This window comes from Ailuropoda melanoleuca, chromosome 2, assembly GCF_002007445.2.
Source record: "Ailuropoda melanoleuca isolate Jingjing chromosome 2, ASM200744v2, whole genome shotgun sequence".
Lineage (NCBI taxonomy): Eukaryota > Metazoa > Chordata > Mammalia > Carnivora > Ursidae > Ailuropoda > Ailuropoda melanoleuca.
The window spans coordinates 54799404-54815739 of NC_048219.1; the positions used below are offsets into that span (position 1 = coordinate 54799404).

Here is a 16336-nt window from a genome sequence, read left to right on the forward strand (position 1 = left end):
ATTAAGAAACAGCTTGTGATATTAAAATTAAGACACTTTTGAATAAAGCAACAAGACATATCACAAACTTCACAGAGCTATAGAGCCTTTCATATGGTTCAGCAAATACAGGAGCAGGATTCTCTTTATTTATTAATTTGATATGCATTCATTAGGTACCAACTGTCTACCCCATATTGCACTAATTACTGGGAAGATATAAAAGAAAGCATGGAAAGAGTCCTCTCGTGACAGGTTGCCTAATATCTAAGAGGTGAAATAAAATGTGTAAAAATAAAGTGGGAGGAAATTTCTGGACAAAATATGAGAAATTGAGAAATGCAAATGCTACCTACAGTTTTTCTCTCTCCCAGGGGGCTCACAGCACATCGTAATTACCTGGCAGCGAGTATCATTCTCATAAGCATTTTGCCATGAGTTTGGCAGGGATGCAGAGAGTCTAAGTGATCTGCATAAAAACCTTGTGAGCCGAGTGAGAGAACTAGAAATTAGTTTTCTATGTGGTATATTGCCAGGAATATTGGTAGGTCCAGAGTCAGAAGTCCTCAAGGTTATTTTTCCCTCTACTTTTGAGGCATCAGATGATTCCCAAAAAGTTATTTCACATCTCTGAAATAAGGTTTCTCCATCTGGGGATGACATCCTGGGATATCTACCTTACCTACCTCACAGGGCTCCTACGTGAACTGAATGAGTTGAGGAGGGGGTGGGGAACCTTAAAGAGCTTCGTCAACCACAAAGCATTTTGTAAGTATATGGTAAAATATCATTATTATTGATTGATTGATTGATTGATTGAGAGCCATACACAATGTAGGTGAAAAGTGAAGAATGTGTTCTGTAAAGACTGACCATCTGGAGAAATCTGCTATTCCAGTTGGTAAGCATGCCAGTAGGCACACTGTTAAACTTTGGGTGGCAGAAGAAGTGAGAAGAAGAGCTGAAAAGCAGATAAAAAAGCCTCAGGTGCCCGGGCACAAATGCTAGAGGATAATAGAGACAGCTGTAGAAGCGTCTAGATTACAGAAGATCTGGGCAGCCTCACTGCATCTCTCTCAACTACCAAAAAAAAAAAAAAAAAAGCACTGAAGTCTTTCCAATCCCACAAGATGGGTTCATAAATTAACTGAAAAAGAGAGAAGGCCAGCTGGCCCAAGCGTGACTCCCTGGTTGTCACAGAGAAGTACCACAAAAGAAAGCAGTAAAGACCATAAAATCGGGGACAGTATGGAAACACGGGGATCTGGCTGCTCGGTGAGCACCAGCGTGGGCAATGAAGACTCGCTCCAGCATGGACAGACACCGCTGAAAGGCCGATTAACTTCCAGATGATGCCATCCAGCTATGTCATTCCCTCGGAATGGTGATGCCAGGAAAAGTGAGGTGAAAAGTAAAGACTGGCAAAATCACAACCAATGAGTTTCAGTGTGAAATGACTAAGAAAATGAAGTGACTGGGGTCATCTAGAATGAACTAGAAACATTTTCCACCATGAGAGAGTACAGAAAACCTGACACAGAAGTGAGGTATGGAAAACTTTGAAGAAGAGTGACATAATCAGATCTACGTACCATGAAGAAAGGCATGGGAGGATGTTGGCAGAAGGAAGTGGATGGCGGAAGCATGCTATCGGGCAGCCCTAGTGGTCGAGCTCAGTGATCCTTAAATTGTAATGTGCACACAGATCACCTAGGAGGCTTGTTAAAATGCAAACTCGGGTGTTTTCCTGGTCCGGGGGTGTCACTGCATTCTCAGTTTCCAGGAAATGCCAGGTGAGGTGCTGCTCCAGTCCATGGAGCATGTTTTGAGTAGCAAGGGTCTAGGGGACAGGTGACCTAAACCTGAGTGAGGCAGTGACAGTGGACACGCAGAAGAGAAGACGTGGCTGGGAAGCAGTCAGGAAGTAGAAATGACAAGATTCAGCAACTGATTAGGGAAAGAAGAGTCATTCATGATGACTCCAAGATTTTTAGGCCTGGACACTACGGCAGGTCATAGTGCTATTAACTGGGTCCTTGGTCAATAAATGTTTGTACAGAAACACCACAGGACCTTTCCACATATGTGTTTCACGTGTACTTATTTCCACCAAGTTACTGAGAAATATTCCTACTGTGTGAGATTGGGATTCATCTCTCTGCTGAGTGGGTTTGGGCTGCTGTGTTTTCATTGCACGTCGTTCATGGCTTGCCCCTGAATAAACTGAAAATATCCCATTAGCGAGACTGGCAGACATGGAATGTGAAAGTACTCCACGGCCACATGAGAACTCTAAAGGGAATCCTTCCTAAAGAAGGAGGAAAACATAGCAAACAGTTAATAGTCCGAGTAATAGTCCAGAGAGGGACCCGGCCTCCAGCAGCCATCCTCACTCGCTGTGAGTTTAGCTCTCCGGTGGAGATAATGATCCAGAGATCAGGAGAGACCTCAGCTTCCGCTAACCCTCCAGAGCCCTTATGGTTGCAGCGGAGTCAAGATCCACGTGGTTGCCAAAAAGCATCCATGGAGATGAACTTTTGGAAACGGTCGTGAGATTTTAGTTCTTGTTTCAGATTCTTAGTGAGTCAGACCGGATTAAACTCAAGCCGCAGTCTATGCTGTGTGTGTGCGTTTGGTGGGAGCGGGGCCCGAAGGACAGAATGACAAGGGGGGCGGGAAGGGTGGCATTGTGCTTCTGTCCACGGGTGTCCTTAAAGCATGGAGGTAGCACTTACAGCAGTTCATGGCTTCCCCGGGAAACCATTCTAAGTGGGCCACGTGCCCAATGGTTTCTATCCCAGTTAAGTAAATAAATGAAATATGCTAATTAGCACCCTATTAGCTCACAGCAGGGAGTAATCCATGGCATTTTGATTGGAAAGAATTCTGTCATCCAAAAGACTGGTCTGTAACAGAATGCAAACTGGCCCGGTTTCCTCCCTCCCTTCCCCGTGGCAGTTGTCCAAACGTCTCAGAAACAGACCTCACAACTGCGCGCAATCCCAAGGGTGTCGCGGGGCTCTGTGAGAGCCTCCTGGCCTCCACGGAATCCGGCACCGCGCCGCGCTCTGAGAACACGTTTATACAATCCAGAAATGTGGGCCAGAGCTCAGAAACATGGAGCAGGCCTGGGAGGATCTTGAGGGGGCAGCTCTTAGTTCTTGCATGATGAGAATATCCCCACTTTTACTCTCTGGCCCTCCCCGACTCCAATCCAGAATGCATTTCCTTGCCTCCGGTAGGCAGGCACGCTGGCACGGTACAGTTCCGCGGAAGGAGGCCTTCTTCCTAAAATGGGAGAGCTGCAGGGTTTCAGCTGGGGAAAGGCAAGCTTGGGTGAGTTCATGTCTTTATGTTTTTATTGTTTCAGCGGCAGGGAAATTTCACCTAGCTAGCTCCTGTTTTCCTATTGCCTAGATTCACATCTTGCCTATCTCCTACCACTTGGCAGAAGGAGGGATGTGGGGTCAGCGTGGACACTGCAGGAAAAAGCTCAGGACAAAAACAGCGGGTTTTCCAATTTGCTCTTTTAAAACATCCACTTTCCAAGAGCTCTGGGTGTTTATAGGGATTAGACATCATGACACATCTGTCAGGTTGCCTCAGAATTTATCAGAAATCCCCATCAGAGTGGGACTTAGGCAACGAAGCTTACTTATATCATACTGAGGCTTCTAATACTTTTTCTGTTCTTGATACCAAACATTACAGGGATCACCTTGTATTTGCTGACGGCTGCTTAATAAAGGGGGTGGGGTGGGGTGGGGAGATAGGGTTTTTAATCATCTAAATGTTATACAGGTAAATTGCCAGTGTTTTTTTTTCCCCTCAAGTTTGGTCCTTTGTATGATGACCTGCAAGAGCCAAATAGATATTGAATGCCTATGACAAGCCACGTGAAAACACTTTTCTCTGCACGCTCTTGTATTTCCTCCCCGATAAAAAAGCGATGATAATTAAAGTTTAAAATTTTTAATGGAATGTGTTGCTTACAAATACATCACTCTTTTTTCTCCCCCCATAATAGTTTTTCTTTTACCTAGGAAGAAAATCTATTTATCTTGATTAGACATAAATTCAAATCGAATGCCGAATACCAGCTGTTGTATCAGCAGCATTTTAAAATTCAACTTTAAATGAAATCTTTAAGAAAGCAAGTCCAAGAAAAACCTCATAGTAAAATTTGTGTCTCACTCACTAACATTACTGCATCACACTGATTGCAGTACCTGAAGAAATCGTTAGGCACCATATGACACTGATGTCTGTTTAGAATGTTTTGTTTTTTTTTAAAAACCCTGTATTGGAAAATAAAGCACATTACCTAAATGATTCAAATGACAAAAAAAAAAAATCATTCCTAAAAGCCATCTGTGAATTAACATATGGGCTTCTGGAACCCAACATCTTGGGTCTGTATGTGAGTCAGAAGGAAAAAAAAAGAAAAAAAAAGAAGGAAAGGAAGAAAACGGGATCCTGTCTTTAAATATGAAACATGGAATGATTTTCTCCAATCAAGGGGACTTCAAAGAGGGAAGGCATTTATGACAATGAAGCAGTCAGCTGGACCTCACAGCAGCTTGCCCCAAGACTGGTCCCAAGAGCAGTCACAAAATTTTTAAGTGAGCCAAGACCAGACTCTGCTAATGGAAAAATGTGTTCCTGAGCCGGGGCTCAGTAAATGTCGGCATGTTCTGTATGCGATATAGGCTCTGTTGTTTTGGCAAATATTTCTTGAACTGGAAAGCAGTTTAGTAAGGAATTAAGAGAGAATGAATACGAGTTAAAAACAAGAAACCTAGCGGTGGTAGCAGCCACTGAGATTACTAGGCAAGTGTTAGTGAGCATTAAAAGACCCTCATCGGCACCACTCCCTGCCACAACCCAGTTGTCAAAGTGTAACTTTTCTGCTTGGTAAATGGCTGAATGTTTCTCTTGCATTTATCAGGCAGTGTGTATCTGGCTTGAATATGTAAGTTGATATAACCTAGCCAAGTCATGCGGATAGAGGGATGACGCCTAAATGCTTTTACATATTTTGGGTTTCTGGGGGAAATTTTTCTTTGAAATTCACATGTTCCAAATATCTGTCTTACTTTGAGCCTGAATTTGAAACGGAGAACTCACAACCTGGAAGTGAGAACAAAAGACAGAAAGAAACTCTGTTGACACTTGAAATTAGACGTGGTTGTGAGACCACTGAAGATGGCAACTGCCCCCACCGAGGTCCCTGCCTACAGATTATAAGTAAACATGCCGGCTACCGGGTAATTCTACCTGCTAATTACTCGGAAAGATTCAGATATTCAACAACTGACCTGAATGCTTTCGTGAGTTTGAGGACCAATGGGGAGGGGGTGATTTTAAAAAACTGCATGGTGAAGTCAGTCAGGAGCTGTTGAAATTCTATCAAAAATATTCTTGCAGCATAATGAAGCTTTACAGGCAGTCAGTCTCCCCAGACTTTTGCCTGTGCCAACAGTTACAACAATAAGGAAAACTTTATTAGCGGTGTTACGATTGTGTGTGTGTGCTGACTATAAAAGCACTCACTGAGCTGTTAGCAGGTTCTGCCAAGTGGCAAGTGCAGAGTGAATTACAGATAAGAGAAGACTTTGGATTCCAGCCCTAGAGTGCTACTTGGGAGGTGCACATGTGTCTTTCTGCACAGAAGAGAGCAGACAGGTGTGTGTGCGTGTGTGTGTGTGTGTTAGGGAAGCAAAAAAGATGAAAAGAATTATGAAGAAATGCAGAGAAGAAATGCAGAGACAAGCTGACACTCCTCCTTTTGCTTGTTTTTCTGCTACGTCTTCTCAGTTCTCCCAGTGGGATAGCATCTCGTGAAGTCCTGGGGCCTCTCCATGATGATGGCCAACATTAGTGCTGTGGCTGGCTCTGGCTGTGAAAAGAACTGACCCCTGAAGGGATTTCTGGCCTGGAGCCTGTTGGGACAGAGCTGAGAAATCCAGATGGTGAATGACTTGGCAAAGGTCACACAAGTCACCATTCAAAGTAAAGTAATTAGTTATTCCATTCAATGGACATTTGCTGGGTGTCCATTATGTGCTAGATGGTAGAGATACATGGTCCCTACATGTAATTTAAGTACAAACATAGCTGCTATGGAGCTCATTCACTAAAAGGAGAAAAAAGGAGTTTCCTACCTCTAGGAAGTTCATAGTTCTAGAAATAATAACTATCCTTATATCTTAACTTTGTACTGTGACAAAAGCTATTTTATTGTATCCTCACTACACCCTTTATAAGGTAAAGAGTATTATCCCATAAATTAATAACTGAGGAAAATGAGCCTTGACCTTACTCAAGGTCACACAGCTAAGAAGCAGCAGCACCAAAACTTGAACTCAGGTGTCTTGATTCCCAGGTGTCTGGGACCACCATCCCTGCTGTTTCAAACTTGGCACACTTGTGAGTTTTGATGAAGTAAAACTTAGTTGAAATTCATACATGAGATCTCTAAGCTTCCTTACTGGAAGCTGTCCACACTCAGACTGAATGCCACACCACTACTGCAAAGATGCAAGAAGAGACACAAAAAAGACAAGAAAGATCTCAAATCCATAACTTAACTTTACAAATTAAGGAATTAGAAAAAGAAGACCAAACTAAACCTAAAGCTAGTGGAAGGAAGGAAATTATAAACATTAGACCAGAGACAAGTTAAATAGAAAACTAATAGAGAAAATCAACAAAACCAAAAATAGGTTCTTCAAAAAGATCAACAAAATTGACAAAACTTCAGTTAGGTGAGCTAAGAAAAAAAGAATACTCAAATTATTAAAATCAAAAATGGAAGTGTGAGCATTTCTGCTGATTTTACAGAAACAGGAAGGATGATAAGAGAGGGCAAAGAGCAACTATATACTGATAAACTGAATAACCTAGATGAAATGGAAAAGTTCCTGGAAACACAAAACCTACCAAGACTCAGCCACAAAACAAATAGAAAATCTTAATAGACTTCTAGCTAGTAGAGAGATTTAACCAGTAGTCAAAAATCTCCCAATGATAACAACAAAAAGCCCTGGAGCTGATGACTTCACTGGTGAGTTCTACCAACAATTTTAAAAAGAACTAACACCAGGCCTTCTCAATTTTTTTCAAAAAATTGAAGAGGTGGGGCCACTCCATAATTCATTTTATGAGACCAGCATTACCCTAATACCAAAGGCAGACAAAGATACTACAAAAAAAGAAAACTATAGATCAATATCTCTTACGAACACTGTTGCAAAATGCTCAACAAAATATTAGCAAACCGAATTCAGCAGCATAGTAAAAGGATTATACACCAAGAGCAAGTGGAATTTATTCCTGGCTTGCAAGGATTGTTCAACATTGGAAAATTGATCAATATAAAACACCACATTAACAAAATGAAGGGAAAAAAACCCATATGATCATCTCAATTGATACAAAAATTCAACACCCTTTCATGATAAAAGCATTCAGAAAACCAGTAAGAGAAGGAAACTACCTCAATATAATAAAAGCAATATATGGGAAAAAAAAAAAACAAAAACCATCAAATATACCCAGTGGTGTAAGACTACAAGCTTCTCCTAAGATGGGAACAAAGCAAGATGTCTACTTTCATCACTTCCATTCAACATAGCACTGGAAGTCCTAGCCAGAGCAATTAGGCAAGAAAAAGAAGTAAAAGGCATCTAAATTGGAAAAGATGAGGTAAAATGATTCTCTTCACAGATGACTGATCTCATATATAGAAAATTAAAGATTCCACATAAAAAACCCTGTTAGAACTAATTGACAAATTCAGCAAAGAAGCAGGATACATAGTTGACACAAAAATCAGTTGCATTTTTGGGGCCCCTGGGTGGCGCAGTCGTTAACCATCTGCCTTTGGCTCAGGGCGTGATCCCGGAGTCCTGGGATTGAGCCCCATATTGGGCTCCTCTGCTGGGAGCCTGTTTCTTCCTCTCCCACTCCCCCTGCTTGTGTTCCCTCTCTCACTGGCTGTCTCTCTCTCTGTCAAATAAATAAATAAAATCTTTTAAAAAAAATCAGTTGCATTTTTATACATTAAAAATGAACAATCTAGAAAATGAAATTAAGAAAACAATTTTGTTTACAATAGAGTCAAAAAGAATAATACTTAAGCATTAACTTAACCAAGGAGGTGAAAGACTTGTACAATTACAAATATAAAAAATTTCTGAAAGAAATTAAAGAAGACAATTAAATGGAAAGATATCCCACGTTCATGGATGGGGAGACTTAACATTGTTAAGATGTTGAGGCTACCCAAAGCAATCTCCAGGCATAATGTAATCCTTATCAAAATCCCAATGATGTTTTATGTAGAAATAGAAAAATTCATCCTAGGGGCGCCTGGGTGGCAGAGCGTTTAAGCATCTGCCTTCGGCTCAGGGCATGATACCAGTGTTATGGGATCGAGCCCCACATCAGGCTCCTCTGCTGAGAGCCTGCTTCTTCCTCTCCCACTCCCTCTGCTTGTGTTCCCTCTCTCACTGGCTGTCTCCATCTCTATCGAATAAATAAATAAAAATCTTAAAAAAAAATTCATCCTAAAATTCATATGGTATCTCATCATCCTAGGAGGGAAAAAGCTAGAAAACTCACAGTTCCTGATTTCAAAACCCATTATAAAGCTACAGTAATCAAAATAGAATGGTCCTAGCACAAAGACACACATGCAGACCAAAGGAATAGAACAGTCCAGAAATGCATCCTCACATATATGGTCAAATGACATTCAGGAGCACCTGGGTGGCTCAGTCAGTTAAGTATCTGACCCTTGATTTTGGCTCAGGTCATGATCTCAGGGTTGTGAGACAGAGCCACATGACAGTCTCCATGCTCAGCAGGGAGTCCATTTGAGATTCTTTCCCTCTGCCCCTCCCCCCACTCACCCATGCACACGCTGTCTCTCTCTCAAATAAGTAAATAAAATCTTTTAAAAAATGATGTTCAACAAGGGTGCCACAGTCATTGGATGGTGAAAAGACAGTCTTTTCAACAAATGGTGCTGGAAAAACTGGCTATCCACATGCAAAAGAATGAAGTTAGACCCTTTCGTTACACCATACACAAAAAGTAACTCAAAATGGGCCATGCCCTAAACAAAAGACCTGAAACTTATAAAATTTTTAGGAAAAAATACAGGGTAAGTCTTCATGAAATTGGAATTGGCAATGATTTTTTTTTGAAATTACCAAAGACAAAAGTAACAAAAGAAAAAATAAACAAACTGGACTTTATGAACATTAAAAACTTCTGTGCATAAAAAAAACACTAATAAACAGAGTTAAAGTACAAATCACACAATGGTTCATGAGGTCATAGTGAAGCTGTCAGCTAGCACTGCAGCCATCTGAGAGCTTGACTGAGATTCAAGGATCTGCTTCCAAGAAGATTCAATCACATTGCTGGTGGTAGGCAGCCTCATTTCCTTGCTGTCTATTGACAGGGAGTGTCAATTCTTTACCAAGTGGGCCTCTCCATAGGGCTCCCTGAGTGTCCTTTCAAAATGGCAGCTGTCTCCCCCCCAAAGAAAATGGTTCAAGATCAAGGAGGAAGCCACACACTTCCTATGACCAAGGCTTGGAAGCCCCACATTACCACCACCACCACATTCTGTTAGAATCAAGTCACTAAGTCCAGCCCTCACTTAAGGGGAATAATTAGCTTATATCTTTTGAAAGGAGGATTATCAAAGAATTTATGGATATATTTTTAAAATCACCACAGTAATCATATTGTGGTATAAGAGTGTAAGTTTTTCTTTATTAACCAATTTTCTGTATTGTATTTATTGTATTTTTACAATAAAAAAAACTTGAAAAGATAAACTTGCATTTCATTACAAACATTATCTTTGTATTTCAATGTACTCAGCAAACTTGTTTTAAAAAGATATCTCCAAAAGCCAAATTCAACTCTATCAATTACTCCTTTGGTCTTTATCACACCCTCTGAAAATAATACACATTGACAGAGAGTTCATCCATCCTCAAATGGCCACCATATTCTGAGAGGAAGGATGATTTGGGGGAGCAAGCTTAAATCACAAGGCTTACATCTATCTACTCCCTGAGGCATTCTTGTGTCTATCCGTTAGTCCAGGCCAACCTCTACATCAGCCTAGCTGCCCTTAGAATTGTCTTAAGTTCCATGAATGCCCTGTGCCTTTAGCTTTTCTCAGCTCTTACAAGAAATAGCCATCTGAAACCTGTTAGTATAAATTTTGTAAATCTGTTTTCAAGGACACTATTATGCCTCTCAGTGCCATTTATAGAAGATTCCATTGGAGAGATATCTTTAAGAAGGCACTGCCAGGAAAAAATTGCTCCCATGAAGAGTAAGTGGGCTTGGACATCTCCGAGTTATAATGCTTGACATTTCCTTTCTTTGTTCTGGCTACAAGGGAACTCACAGTAATGTACTGTCTTTTGCAATTAACATAGGTCTCTTCTTTTACATTATGTTGATTTTACAATACTGTAACCTTAGTTTACATCAGCCCTTTATTCAAAGCCATGAAAAGGTTTTTTTTTGGGGGGGGTTGTTTTTGTTTTCGTTTTTTTAGAAAGAGAGCAGGTAGGAACAACAGCTACTATTTTAGTGCCTATCATATGTTGACCACTGCTAGAGCTGTATGTATGTAGTGAGGTCTCCAGTAAAGGAGGAACTTTTATTTTCTTTTTAAGCAATAGAAGTACAATTTGGGAGTGGTTTGCAGTTTTCTGTTCTCCAGATAGAGACCTTTGGGACGTCCTTTTGGGAGTAGGAGGTTGAAATTATTACCAGGAAAATATGCTATTAATAATGCAAAGCAAGTTCCTATCCATAGTTTTTTGGGAGAAAAGAACTGAACATCACCATAAATTTTAATGATGACAAAACTAAGATAGTGCGTATCTTGTTTATTTCTACAATATAAACCTGACTGAGCTTTAACTATGCTATATCTTGGCAGATGTTGAGAAATGAGCGGCTGAAACACAGATTTAGACTAGATTTTAGGGCCCACACATAACATTGCTTAAGTTAGAAAAAGCCTACTTTTTGAACAATATACTCTCAACATTTTGATTCTCCTGTCAGGACAATAGAGTTCAAACCATATCTCTGGGCGGGGTTAGGAGCTTCCCTGAAGGGAATAAAAGTTTCCACTGTCAGGTGGGAAACAACATGGCCTTGGACAGAAGAAGGGGAGGACCCCCACGAATCTCATGCCTAGGCTAACACAGGGGGTCTGAAGTGAAAAGCACTGCGATCTCTAGACAGTCTCATGATGAGTGGTACCTCTCCTGCATGGAAGCCAGTGGGGAGCAAAGCAAAGACCTTCAAATGAGAGTCAGAGACTATAAACTCCAAAAGTAATTACCATTAAGAATAGTGTATATCATTATTTTTACGTCTTCACTGAACATTTATTGAGGACTTTCTCTGAATCAATTAGTGTGATTTTTAATTATACTTCTAACCCATTTAATGTTATTGGCCACAATACTGACTCATATTTGATGTCTCTAAAATATTTTCCTCAAAATAAAAAAATTTAGAAGATAAGCATTTAATTGGCCATCCACTATATTCCACATACTGCTATATGGATAACACATGAGAGCTGGGGGTGCCAAGGAACAAGGGCGCTGGATGCCACAGACACTCTCAAAGAAAGTGTAATCTTCACTCCTCTGTTGTTTCTCTTCCTGCCATTTATTTTTGGCAAATAGTTTTGACGCATAATAGCTGACAAAGGTAAGCAAATGAACTCTTTGATTTGCCACAAAGAATGAGAATTATACTCAATTGTTCAAATGCAAATTTTCCAGCTGGTCAAGGACACAATGGAGCAAACCAAGGGTAAAGATCAGCGAGCAGTAAGAGTTGGTTGGTCTTTTGACATTAGGAAGGACTTCATAAATATCACTGCAGAATGGAAGGATATATAATATTCCTATAAATGGTATCTATGAGAAACTAACAGCCAGAAGTATATCATAGCCTGTCTTCTCTTAAACCCCTTAGAATGCTAATTCATATCAACCCTATTTTTTTGCAGATTGGAAAACCAGAATCCCAGAAAGTTTTGGAAAAAGCTACTGAATGTTTCCTGCTAAGAATTATTATACAGCCACTGTTTGGACACAAGGAATCTGACTCTAGAACCCACTTAATGGGTCACTTTAACTTCCTTCAGCTCTCTGTAGTATTATTTTTTTATTCTTCTTTGTATTCAATTAGACTTCATCAAATAAGACTCAGTGGTTTTGAGTGGGGAGGTGGGGTAATGGTAAGGGAGTGACTGGGCCGATGTTTAGAGCAAAGTAGAACTGGGAGCAAGAAAGACCTGGGAAATTACTAGTTGCCTACCTCCAATATCCATTTTCCCCTCCTGCTCACTAATGGAGTCACCATATAACCATGTACCCAGCTAAAAAGATAACATTTCTGTTTCCTTTTCAGACACATGTGTCGTATGATTATTTTTTGGTCAGTAAGATTTATACAAAATGATCCTTATAAGCACAGGGACATGCCCAATTCATACCCTCTCCTTCCTACTACTTAGGATTTGGATAAAATAGTGTGAGCTCCATGGTTATTATGGGCCATCTGATGACCCTAACGATGGAAGCCATATACTGAGGATAGGTGGAACAGAAAAACAGGAACCTAGTGCTCTTATGACACTATCAAATGGTCAAATCAGTCCTAGAAGGCTTACTTCATTTGCATGAGCAGGAAATAAACTATTATTTTGTTTAAGCCAGTATTACTTTAGGATTTTCCATTACATGTAACAAGGGATTGCCCTGTTGGTCATGATTGTATTGGGTTTTTTTATTGCCCAAAAGTGTCTGGGGAATATGAAGGATGGGGCCTGAAATCCAGCCTGTACTCCCTCACCAAACCATGAATCCTAAGATGGAGCTGAGTGCATTTGGATAAAGGGGACACCATTTTCTAACTCATCCGAACGACTAGTCTTCTCCAAGAAACCATGACCCTATCTAGGGGGAACACCTTTTGCTGACCCACACAAAAGCACTATATGGCTAGCTGTGGCTTCATTCTAACTGATTCAAGTCCAGAAAAGTGAGGTATGCAATGGCAAGGGGGTTATAGGGGATATCTGGAAGAGACATCTTTTAGAGAAATAATAACTACCAGGATTAATTTGCAGGACTTGTATTTTTTCTGGTATTCCCAGAAATAACTTGGGGAAAGGGAATCCAAAAGAAAACTGGCCTTCCTACAATCACTAAGATAAGGGCCAAGGATTAATTTCTGAAAGGGAGTATGACTTTACTTTTTAATCATGGACAATTGTGCATTCATTGCCTCATGTAATCCTCCAAACTACTGTATAGTTGTCAACGTCCCAGTTTTACAGAAGAGAAAACAAACTGAGGGTAAAGAAGTTGTCCAAGAACACGGCTAATAAAAGGCAAAGCCAGAACTCTAACCTAGATCTGTCTAGCTCCCAGACCTGTGCACGTAACCACCACTCTGTATGTCAGCCTGGCTGCGCCTACATTATCACGTGTCCAGATTAGTGAAGTCCTAAATTTGGTGAAGGTTAAGCTTGGTAGAAACGTAAAAACACCTTACGATAGGCCCCGCTGATGTGTGAGAATCCCATTGTTTAGAAAAAGAGGTTGCCTCCCATCTACAGTTCTGTTTCTGAGAAGGGGAGCACTCGGCAGACGTGTGAAGCAGCCAGGATTCCCACTCAGCATGACACAGCCCGCCCAGCGTGAAGAAGCCAGACCCCGAACCCTCTGTGGAAAAGGGTGAGTCCTCTTTAATGAAATTTCTCCTGGAGGTGCAGCTTCCTTCCCTCTGGTGCTCAACTTGAGCTCATCTTGGGATCACCCTACCCTAAGCTATTTTAAGGCAGTATTAATGTTTTATGACTCATTTCCTAGTTTCCTGCTGGGGGAAAAAAAAATCACAGCCTAGGCATTTGGTCTCAGGCACTGAAAACAGCTGACGTGTAATTTGGAGACATGTATTTTATTGTGAGTGGGAGGATATGCAAGAAATAGGAAATGATTTCTGTTGAAGTAATATCTGCTCCTTGTCCTCCCTTTATCCTGGTACCCCTGCACCCCCACACACATATACACCTGGGTTCCTGCGGACTTCGGCACTAACATGTCCTATATGACTATAAAATTTCCCCTGGAGAGACGAAGTTTTGTTATGGAGCAATTTTGCCTCAAAAAGTTGACTCAAGGTCATTTCAGGGATATCTCCTTGCATTATCTTACTTTTTTATTCTCTCGGCATCTTCTTTAGCCTCATATATGCATGTGTGTGTGTGTGTGTGTGTGTTTAACCATTTGAAATAATATATATTTCTTCCTCCAAATGAAAGCCGATGCTAAATAGAGAGAATACTAAGGTAATTGGCCCAGTACCTAGGTGAGGTGAGTAATACACGCTTTCACTTGTGGTTAAGAGAAGAACAGGAATTGTTAGTGTCTCCCTCTGAGTGACACAAAAGGCCCCCAGGCTGAATGCATTCCCAGTGAGCTCTCCCATTGACCCCAGGTCCCGGGAAACCAGCCATTCCTTAGGCCTGCTCCTGGAACTGTTTCCCCCACACCTCTCAGAGGGGAAAAAAGGTTTCCTATGGGCAATTGGTCCAAATTGTGCTAAAAATAAAAGCAAAAGCAAAGACAAAGCAAACAAGGGGAAAAAATCAGGAAGAATGGCTTACAAAAACAAATTCTGAAGAGTCACTCACTACCCCCCAGAGTTGAGACCTGAGGTGCTAGGGTCACGCGGGGGCCATAGTCAAAGCTGTGAGGACAAGTGTCCTTTAGAGTTAAAAGGCATCTTTCAGAGCAGAGATCTGCCACCATCTTACATTTGTGTATTGACAAGTCTGTATGAATTTCTACTGACCTGTGTGATTTTAAATATATTTCCCAAAGAAAAGCATTTCTTTGTCTCATGTTAGAAAAGAACTTTGCGGGGAGGGGAGAACAAGAACTGACCCTCTTAATCTCAAATACTTGAGATTAAAAATGTCAACCACACAAAAATGTTGTGCCACTCATTGTTGAGGGATGACTTTATGCAAATCACATTATATATTATTTCATGTACTCATCACGTAGTACATAGCTGACATTGGTATTATTTTTCTCCCCTTTCAAGGCATAAGAAAGCCGAGGCAGAGAGACTAAGTAACCTATTCAAGGCCGTAAACATTTGAACCAGACCCGTCGCATCCGAGCACTCAAGTTTTGGAACCCAAACATATGCTCCCAGATGCTTTGTCTAGATTTGTTCAGCAGATGGGGGGAGGGAGGTGTCAGGGTGTCCTGCTGGGGCATGTGTTAGGGAAAAGACTAAAATCGTAGGAGGACCTTCTGTGGCACAACGTTCTGTGTACTTCAGCCAACGAGAGCATCATTTCCATGATGCACTGTCTTAGTACAGTAGTTTAAAGACTGCACATTCTCTTTGTAACAACCTAATAATAAACTATAGCATATTTTTTCATAGACCGAAGTGATAAAATTATAAGCTCATGAATGATCACAACCAACTTGTAGATTCCTACTGAGCAAGGCATCATAAGGCTCAATAAATTGAAACTATTACTTTGCTGTTGTTCTTGTCCTTATTATGGAGACATAGTATCTTGATGTCTTTAGAGCAAAAGCGTTTCCACAGTCCATCTCTAACCAAACCACGGAACATATCAGGGCTAATCCTGAATGAATATATCTCTTCATTCAATCACCAAACATTTACTGAGGGCCTTCTCTAGGCCTGACACCATTCTAGGCTCTGGAGATGGTGCAGTGAAGGAAATAAAATCCCTACACTCTAGGGATCCTACATTCCAGAGGGAAAGACAAGGTTTGAACAAGTACCAAATGTATGTTTGTATGCATACGCAAAGTAAGCTGATTAAGGGACAGAAAGGGGTACTGCTAATTAACTGGCCCTAATATAGACAGGGTAGTCGGGGGAAGTCCTCACTGAAGAGAGGATATTCAAGCAGAGACTAGAATGACTTGTCTATGTGGGGGGATGGGCACCCAGGCCTGGGAAGCAAGGGGAGGGAAAGTCTTAAGGTGGGACTACGACTTCCATGTGGTGGGGAAACAAGAATGAGGCCTGTGGGGGTGGAACACAGTGAATAAGGGAGGAAATGAGGAGATGAGGTTGCAGAGTAGGCAGAGCCAGGTCCCTTAGGGCCCCCTAAGCCACGAGATGTAAGGCCCTGACTTTCATTCCAGGGAAGATGGGAAGCCCCTGGATGACACTGAGCAGGAGAATATTTATTACCTGACAAATTTTAAAGAATCACTCCACTCTG

At 41.1% G+C, this 16336-nt stretch overlaps 1 long non-coding RNA gene across 1 annotated transcript; it reads left to right on the forward strand.

Annotated features, from left to right (window-relative positions):
* Positions 1 to 2997: 2997 nt before the first annotated feature.
* LOC117801001 lies at positions 2998 to 15584 on the forward strand. The gene is made up of 3 exons (XR_004623279.1): positions 2998 to 3315; positions 12053 to 13787; positions 15163 to 15584. It is a non-coding gene; the product is annotated as an uncharacterized LOC117801001 (long non-coding RNA).
* Positions 15585 to 16336: the final 752 nt, after the last annotated feature.